Source organism: Bos taurus, chromosome 9 (assembly GCF_002263795.3).
Source record: "Bos taurus isolate L1 Dominette 01449 registration number 42190680 breed Hereford chromosome 9, ARS-UCD2.0, whole genome shotgun sequence".
NCBI lineage: Eukaryota > Metazoa > Chordata > Mammalia > Artiodactyla > Bovidae > Bos > Bos taurus.
Window position 1 is genome coordinate 59,097,535 of NC_037336.1, and position 6,284 is coordinate 59,103,818.

General features: G+C 39.1%; 1 long non-coding RNA gene across 1 annotated transcript; it reads left to right on the forward strand.

Annotated features, from left to right (window-relative positions):
* Positions 1 to 538: 538 nt before the first annotated feature.
* Positions 539 to 6,014, forward strand: LOC132346177 (uncharacterized). Its single transcript, XR_009495933.1, has 2 exons — positions 539 to 822; positions 5,454 to 6,014. It is a non-coding gene; the product is annotated as an uncharacterized lncRNA (long non-coding RNA).
* Positions 6,015 to 6,284: the final 270 nt, after the last annotated feature.

Sequence of the window (6,284 nt, forward strand, 5' to 3'; positions counted from 1 at the left end):
TAAAATTTTGTTGAAGATTCAATATTTCAGAAAAGTGATGAAGGACATAAATTTAAATAATGATTTCTTTTTAATTTCTGAGTGATAAAATCACATTTTTCTGATTTCTTAAGGAAGATTTACTCCATGTTCTTCTTAGTAACTTTGCTTTATATTTCCTGAATACATAGTAGCTAGTTGAGATAACGCAAGAATATGATACCAGTCAAGAGAAACCAAAAATCTGCATACCGGGAGTTAATTGTTCCCATAGTCACAGAATAGACATGGACAGTGTAACTCATTTGTGCCATATTTCAGTTTCCCAATGACATGTGTATAAATGCAATTTACAAATACATTGTATTTCTGGCATTTGGAAAGATAACAACTTAAGGCCATAAGATAACATTATGAAGTTCACATAAACCATTATGTACATTTCAGTTAATAATCGACTTCTGCCACAAAGCAAGTTGCTTACTCGTTTATAGCTATGTCCTGTCCAGTGTTTTCTACCCTATTTTTTAATTATCCCCATCTGCTAATATTTCATTTAACATTATCTTTCCCCGGGTGTCTCAGATGTTAAAGAATCCACTGGCAGTACAGGAGACCCAGGATCCATCCTTGGGTCAGGAAGATCCCCGGAGGAGGGCATGGCAACCCACTCCAGCATTCTTGTCTGCAGAATTCCATGGACAGACGAGCCCACGCGGTCACAAAGAGTCAGACCTGACTGAGTGACTAACACACAGCAACTGTCTATGAGAATGGCCTGAAGATTTTCCACAGCTGAAAGAATTTCGACAACTAAAAACATAAGGAAGGAACCCCAACAAGGTGAGTAGGAGGGACAGAGATGTGATACGGTCAGGAGCTACAACCCCCAGTCAGCAAACCACAAACAGGAGTAATAGCACAGTCATAGACTGTGGGCTACGGGTCCAATTCCTCAAGGGGAAAAGGGTCCAAGTCCCACCTCAGGCTCCTCAGCCTGGTGGAAATGCACCCAGAAGATGATTCCCCAGAACATCTGACTTTGAAAATCAGTGGGGCTTATGTTTGGGAGAGCCTCAGGGCTCCAGGAAACAGAGACTCCATTCTTAAAGATACACACAAAATGTCATGTACTCCAAGTCCCAGTGCAGAAGAAGCAGTTTGAAAGGACCCTGGGTAGGATCCACTTGCTGATTCTGGAGTGCCTCCTAAAGAGGTAGGAGGCAAAGGGGACTTGCCCTGGGAACAGAATCTGGCAGCAGTCATTTGGAGAAACTCATTCTGAAATGAAACATTGGGTCTGGCAAACACCTTTTTGGAATCCTTGTTTCAGCCTGTCAGCTCTGAGGAGCTGGATCCACCCACCAGCTGGCCTGTACCAACCCCCTTGCTCCCTTAAGCCACAGAATGCCTTCCAATGGATCCACACTCATGTTGAGCACAGTCACAAGAGGAGACCCAGCCTCACCCTCTAGCAGGCTAGAAGCCCCATATCCTCCCAGGTCATGCAACCTGCCACACAGGAAGCCCTCGCCACCCTCCAGTGGATGGAATGTTTTCCATCCATTTCTATTCCATTCCATAAAGATGGAATGTTTTATGTAAATCCAGTGGGCATAAGGCACAGCCTCACAACCATGCAGGCCAGGGCCCAGCTCCACCCACCCACCAACATGCCCACAGTATGTTGACCTGGACGTGAAAGAAAAGTGCATGTATCCCACATCAGGAGCGCCCCTAGAGTATATAGAATATATTGCTCAGACAATCAGAGGGAGGCAAGATATTGGACCCTATAGGTCATCTCCTACATAAGACCACCCGTCCAATATCAAGAAATGTAACTGACCTTCCTAATACAGAGATGAACCCAGAGTACTGGGCACAATGAGGAGAGACAGGAATATGTTTCAAACAAAGGAAAAGACAACTTCAGAAAAAGAACTAAACAACTAAGCAAAGTGGAGATAAGCAATCTACCCAATAAAGAGTCTGAAGTAAGGATCGTAAAGATGCTCACTGAACTCAGAAGAGATTGGATGAACACAGTGAGCATTTAAACAAAACGAAATAGAATCAGAGCTGAAAAATATAATAACTGAAAATTAAAAATACACTAACAGGAATCAGCAGTAGATCAGCTGATACAGAGGAATGGATGGGTCGGTGGTCTAGAAGTCAGAGTAGTAGAAATCACAAGAGCCAAACAGGAAGAAAAACACTTTTAAAAATTAGAATAGTTTAAGAAACCTCTGGGACAACATCAAGTATACTAACATTTACCTTATAGTATTCCCAGAAAAAGAAGGCAAACAGAAAGGGGCAGAGAACTCATTCCAAGAAATACTAGCTGAAAATTTCCCTAACCTGGGGAAGGAAAAGGGAAATGCAGACCAAAATCACAGTGAGACATAGCATCACACCTGTCAGAACTGCTATTATTTAAAGCACAGCAAATAAAAGTGTTTCTGAGGATTTGGAGAAAAGGAAACCCCCATGCGCTGTTGGAGAAGACAATGGTAACCCACTCCAGTACTCTTGCCTGGAAAATCCCATGGACGGAGGAGCCTGGTAAGCTGCAGTCCGTGGGGATGCTAAGAGTCGGACACGACTGAGCGACTTCTCTTTCACTTTTCACTTTCATGCATTGGAGGAGGAAATGGCAGCCCACTCCAGTGTTCTTGCCTGGAGAATCCCGGGGACGGCGGAGTCTGATGGGCTGCTGTCTATGTGGTCGCACAGAGTTGGACACGACTGAAGCGACTTAGCAGCAGCAGCATGCACTGTTGGTAGGAATGTAAATTGGATGCAGCCTCTATGGAAAACAACATGGAAATTTCTCAAAAAGTTAAAAATAGAACTATCATATAATCTAGAAGTTCCACTTCTGGATATTTATCTGAAGAAAATAAATACTAATTAAAAAAAAATATATGTACCTCTATGTCCATTACAGCATTATTTACAATAACCAAGATATGAAAACAATCTAAGTGTCCATTAAAAAGTGACTGGATAAAGAATATGTGGTATGTGTAATAATATATATATATATATATATTATATATGTATATAGTATATACAATGGAATATTATCCAACCATTAAAAATAATGAAATTTTGCCATTTGCAACAACTTGGATGGACCTAGAGGGTATTACACTAAGTGAAATAAGGCAAACAAAGAAAGATAAATATTGTTTGATTTCACTTTATGTGGAATTCAAAAAGCAAATGAATGAACAAATATAAAGCTGAAGCTGAGTCACAGATACAGAGAACAAATGAGTGTTTGATGGAGTAGGGGAGAGTGAAGGGTTAAAATACATGCAGGGATTTGAACTGGGATACAAACCTCTCATTATAAAATAAGTAAGGCACAGGGATGTCATATACAGCACAAGTAATATGGTCAATAACATTGTAATCATGTTGTGTGGGAACAGATGGCTACTAGACTTATCATGGGGATTATTTTTTAATGGATGCAAATGTTCAATCACTAGGTAGTATACCTGAAACTAACATAACATTATATGTCAACTGTTTAAATATAAAAATTTTAATAAATTTTAAAAAGAAAATAGAAAACTTGGTATTTGAATATGTCTGTTTAAAAATGCTGCTGCTGCTGCTGCTGTTAAGTTGCTTCAGTCATGTCCGACTCTGTGTGACCCCATAGACAGCAGCCCACCAGGCTCCTCTGTCCCTGGGATTCTCCAGGCAAGAATACTGAAGTGGGTTTCCATTTCCTTCTCCAATGCATGCATGCATGCTAAGTCGCTTCAGCTGTGTGACCCTATGGACAGGAGCCCACCAGGCTCTTCTGTCCACGGGATTCTCTAGGCAAGAATAAGTGGAGTGGGTTACCATTTCCTTCTCCCTATTTAAAAATACAATACAACAATTTAAATGCTTAGGAAGTGCAACAGAGGAGACAAAAAAGGATGTTACCACATGTCTCATAAAACAGAATAAGTCCAATGAATATATGTCAGGCCTGTTATTGTGGTTACGGGAAAAAGGAAATATATATATAAATGATATATTTGAAACTGCTGCTGCTGCTGCTACGTCGCTTCAGTCGTATCCAACTCTGTGTGACCCCATAGACAGCAGCCCACCAGGCTTCCCCATCCCTGGGATTCTCCAGGCAAGAACACTGGATGGGTTGCCATTTCCTTCTCCAATTCGTGAAAGTGGAAAGTGAAAGTGAAGTTGCTCAGTCCTGTCCGACTCTTCACGACCCCATGGACTGCAGCCCACCAGGCTCCTCCATCCATGGGATTTTCCAAGCAAGAGTACTGGAGTAGGGTGCCATTGCCTTCTCCGTATTTGAAACTAGAGGAAAGTAAATAATTTTATTTTTCATAAAGTGTTTCAGAGTTTACAAATTGTAACAATTACAAAGGAAAACTATATTTTTACACATTTCTTGGTGTCTTATCCCTCTGGTTTCTTAAAATTCAAAGACCAATTTCCCAAGTTCACTGAAAAATTCTTATTAGTATGCGATTCTGTTGTTCTAAGTCTCTGCCATTATTGTTAAAATAAATTTTTATTATAATAAACACTTTAGCATAAAAAGTCTATTAGAGAAAAAAATTTCCATATGTGGGGAAAGATTCTTAGTAATTTTTCTTTGGGAATAAGTTTTCAACCATTCCTCTAGAAATGCAACAAATATCTTTTCAGTTTCCATCTTTTAAAATGCCAATCCTTAAAGAAGAGTGTGTAATTGTGAAATATTTATGTTACAGTCCAAGAAGAAGGATTTAGGTTGACTCTGGAATTTTAAAAATTTCATTTCTAACAGCTTGATATCATTTCACTTAACTATCTTCTGTTCTTCCTCATTTCTAGAATGCCTTCTCAAATTACTAAAACCATAACTCTCACAAAAAATTTTCACAAGAAAAAAATGTATGGAAAGGTCCATACAGGACACTCCATTTTATCTCCTACAAAATGGAAATTGTTTTCATGCTGTAAATGACCAAAGGCATATTTATCCAACTTTTGCGTACTTAAAATATGACATTATTAGAAAATGTCACTACAACAGGACACATGGTGGTCCTAGAAATACAACCAAGTGGACTCTCATCTGCATACCATTTAGAGAAATATTTAAATCTCACTAGTTTTTACCACTGAATAAGGCAACCAGAGCTTCTATTTCAGCCTCACAATTTACGATAGTTTGTCTTCAACTTAGAGAGCAGTAAATCCTTTTCTTGAAATAAGAATTAGTCTAATGTAAAGAATATTCATTTGGAGAAAATCACTGAAAGTCCCTGGGAGTCTCACCCTCAAGGGACCCAGTGGAGAATAGAAAAATGATTTCTCCACCAGCCCCTGGAGAATCATGCAATCTGGTGGCTACTTCCTCTCGCTGGTCTACTAAATGCCAACCAACATCTGACTTGTTGAAATCAGATATTTGAAATACTGGGATTTTTTTTTTTCCCTAGGGGAAGCTATGAAGGGCAGAGAACTCTCCACCTCAGCAATGCTCTGAGAGAAAAGCACAACCCTTGGAAAGAATACTCATTATCCTGAGTGAAGCACTAGCAGATTAGAAGATATGCCATCTGCTCAAATGTGACCAAATGACATTCTGTAGAAATGGTGCTGGAACAAGGACAGATAAGTTGAAAAATGGTAAAGGCGGCAAACTCAACCTGAAGAAGATGGAATGTTTTATGCAAATCTATTTTAACAGGCTTAGCTGTTGCCTTCCCATCTGATACAATGTTTCACAGATGGACTCTGGAGAGATTATCATCAAGCTTGTGGATGAATGGATGATGGCTATCACCATGACATCTTGGAGATACTAAGGATGTAAACCAGTTCAAGGGCAGAATGTCTCCAGATTTCAACTGCTCAAGCACATATTCTCAGGAAAAGAGCAAAATAACTGAAAGTTCCTAATATTTCAAACTATTGTGACCTCAGAGTTCATTCTTCCATTGTGTAATAATGAGACATTTAAAGTTTTATTAGTGTTACAATTAAGAGCTGGTTCTCCCTGAATGGTTACCAGACTGCTGCATTTTCTTTTCATAAATCTCTTTCTTATTTCCCAATTATTTTTAACCTTTGAAAAATCATTCACGAATAATTTAGCTATATTTTTTCTACTGTCACCAATTAGCCTTGGGAATCTACACAATAAAAAAATATATATCAAAAAAGCCTAGAGGTCAATCATGTGTAATATACACATAAGGAAAGAGCTAAGTAAATGCCAGATAGCAATTTTTCAGCAGTTGGAATGAGTTTTAATTGTGAGGTAGTTG